This window comes from Cebus imitator, unplaced genomic scaffold (assembly GCF_001604975.1).
Source record: "Cebus imitator isolate Cc_AM_T3 unplaced genomic scaffold, Cebus_imitator-1.0 Scaffold20, whole genome shotgun sequence".
Classification (NCBI taxonomy): Eukaryota; Metazoa; Chordata; class Mammalia; order Primates; family Cebidae; genus Cebus; species Cebus imitator.
The window spans coordinates 9,203,706-9,207,362 of NW_016107335.1; positions in this window are offsets into that span (position 1 = coordinate 9,203,706).

Consider the following 3,657-nt stretch of genomic DNA (forward strand, 5'->3'; position numbering starts at 1 on the left):
GGTGAACATAGTGAAACCTTGTCTCTACTAAAAATACAAAAAATTAGCCAGATGTGATGGCATGTGCCTGTAATCCCAGCTACTGCGGAGGCTGAGGCAGGAAAATCACTTGAACCTGGGAGGCAGAGGTTGCAGTGAGCAGAGATCATGCCACTATATTCCAGCTTGGGAGACAGAGTCAGACCCTGTCTCAAAAAAAAAAAAAAAAGAGGTTAGGATGGGAACCATTAGAATAGGGAGACCAGGAGTACAACCAAGTTCCCCTTCCCCTTCCTCCATAGAAGCCTTCCCTATTTCAGACCACTCTGAGCTTCCTATTGTACTTGCTCATTCAACAAACGTTTGCGGAGCACCTGTGTGCCAAGCATCTGTGCTGAGAGCTGTGGAGGCTGACAGGATTCACACGTGGTCCCTCCTTTGCACAACATCACATCTTATGACTGTTTCTTGGTCTTGTCTGTTGCTTCCTTCCCACTGCAGCTGCACCCAGTCAGTCAGGTAGGTCCTCACTGGCTCTTCCTTGGTCTCACTCGAAACCTTTTAACATACCCCACACCCCAACCCCCCAAAAAAGTCACAGTATAATTCTTAGTATTCCCAAATCACACCTAGAATCAGATTACTCTTTTGCTCAAAATTCTTCAGCTCCCCATTATCAACTCAATAAAATCCAGACTCCTTGAAGCCTGACCCAATCCTAACACTCATTGCTCTCTTCTCACACCCCACCCTCCCCAAATTGGATGAACTCTTCTTCTGTACCCCATCATGTCTCCTGACTTGGTCATGTTGTGTCCATTTAGAATGTCCTTCCTCCCATCCTTAAAAGGCGGTTAAAATACCACCTATCACAAAGCCTTCCCCAATGTCTCAGATCTAAAATCATTGTTCTCTGAATTCTTATAGCCTTTTCCCCTCACTTAATCTGAAGACATTACTATTCTATCCCTTTAGCAGCCTGTAAGTCCAAGAGCAAGATTTATCCTTGTACCCACCTCTGTAGAATTCTGCACAGGGAGGATATTCAGACATCTGTGAGTGAACAAACTGTAAGGCAAAATGGAATACTGTGCTCGTCTAGGAAAGGGCTCGCAAAGGTGCAGTAAAGGAAGAAAACTGATTTTGAAAGAACATAAATTCACTGAGGGCAAAGATCTTCATTTTGTTCATTGATGTGTATTTAAGAGTGCCTAGATAATAGGGGCTCAATATGTATTTGTTCAATGAAAGAAACGGATAAGGGAAGCTTTCACAGAAGGGGCTTATAAACCTAAACAGTGAAAAATTACAGAAAGAGAGAGGGAGCATGGTTTATTCAGTAAGACAGAAGGCTGAATGTGGTGGTTCACAGCTGTAATCCCAGCACTTTGGGAGGCTGAGGGAGGATGATTGCTTGAGCCTAGGAGTTCGAGACCAGCCTGGGCAACAGAGTGGGACCCTGTGTCTACAAAAGTTACAAAAAAATCACCTGGGTATGGTTGGTGCCACCTGTAGTGCAAGCTACTCGGGAGGCTGTGATGGGAGGATCCATTGAGCCCAAGAGGTCAAGGCTGCAGTGAGCCATGATGGCACACTCAGCCTGGGCAACAGAGTGAGACCCTGTCTCAAAAAAAAAAAAAAAAAAAAAAAATGAATGAATGACAGGAAGTCCAAGGTTGTAGCAGCATAGAGTGAAAGGATAAAAAATGCAGAGTGGGGCAGGTTGTCAGGGTCTTGAGTTCTATACTAAAAAGACTGCTCATTATCGGCAGCTGCTGAAAGCCACTGCAAGGTTTTGAGGAAAGTCTACATCCAGTAGTGTGCAAGGACATTAACTCTGGAATCAAAAAGGATGTGATTAAGAGCAGAAGACCTACTGGTTACTGAAAAGCTCGGGTGAATGATGACTAGCACCTAACTGTGGGAACAGGAAGGATAGAAAAGGCAGGATAGGTGAGAGTCACTAACATTTGATATTTAACTCTTCCCTGTGTTGACTTCAATTTGTCTAACTTGATCATCCCTGTCCTTCTGACCGTCCATTTCCTGTTTTCTCCTCAGCACCCAGCAGAACAGGCTTTCAATGAAGGATGGCAGAAGCAGGCAAGAAGAGGCGAGTCTTTCGTATTCCTTAGGACAGTGCCTCTGCATGCACAGAATAACCTGGAGAGCTTGAGACACTGATTATGATTCGGGGGAGCCGGAGTCTGCACCATCACACTCCTAGGGGATGCTGCTGCCACCAGCAGAGCCCACACTTCAGGACATAGAATCCAGCTTTGACACCGAGTTCTTAACTGCAGAAGCAATAGCACCCCACAGCCAAGTGAGTGGCTCTGAAGCAAGATAGCCTGGGTTTACATCACCTCTGCCATCTTACTTCACTTCTCAGGTCTCCTCCCACATCACATATGGAAAACAAATCATACTCACCAAGCAAAACTGCATAAGGATTTGTTTTCATGGAAATAAATAGTGTCTAGCACACAAGTATTCAACAAGCAGGAGTCCAATTGCTTGATACAATTATTTCCAAGCCTCAAGGAAAACGTAACTTTATTGGAGAAGCAGGACCATATTCTGTGCTTCGCTTTTTCCCACTATGCAAGGCCCAAGGCTGGTCACATTAAAACGCTCAACAACCAGGAAGTAAGAATAACTAAGGACAGGATGGACAGAGGGGTTATCTGTAAGGCAATGGCTTAAGGAAAAGGAAAGACTGCAGAAGAAACTTAGGAAAGAAAGTCCGAAGGTTTTCCTGATGAAGCTACCACCTTGCACAGCGCCAGCCCTACGATGACTCCTTCCACATTCAGTTTCTATAACAAGACAATCCCATACCTTATAGCAGGGAGCCCCAACCCCTGGGCTATGGATCAGTACTGGTCTGTGGACTGTTAGGAACCAAGCCACACAGCAGGTGAGCTCTGCCTCCTGTCAGATCAGCAGCAGCATTAGATTCCCATAGGAGAATGAATCCTACTGTGAACTATGCATGCACGGGATCTAGGTTGTGCATTCCTTATGAGAATCTAATGCCTGATGATCGGTTTTATTCCAAAACCATCCCATCACCTACTGTCCATGGAAAAATTGTCTTCCACGAAACCAGTCCTGGTGCCAAAAAAGGTTAGGGACCTCTGCCTTATAGTGAACAGTTTCCTTCTATTTATTTGTTCACCCTCCCCATGGAAAACTGTAATGTCTTTGACACATCACCTTCGGTCTTAAGTGTTCTTACAAAATGTTTTGTGTGCATGCATTTTTAATTTATATAAATGATGTTATATTATAGATCTCAGTTTCTTACCTTTTCCCCTCAGCATTGTATTTCAATGGATCCAGATGGCTACACACATATCTAAGCCAATGTTCATAACAGCTGCCTGGCACTCCCTGGGGTACCCATATTCCACCTACCCTTTCTACTTCCCAATAGCCATTACCCAGACTGTCTCCAGCTCTCCGCCATTGTTAAGTACGGTCCCCTGAATATTCTGACCACTGAGTATTCTTGTCTTCTGTCCTAGGTTTAATAAAACTGCAAGTTAGGCTGTGCCATTAGTCCTTCCCTGTCATGACTGCAGGTCAGGTGCCTCTTCTCTAACTTGGCCCCAGGAGAGTGTTTCGACAAACGAAGAAAAACATCTAGTATGAACTTTTTTTTTTTTTTTTTTT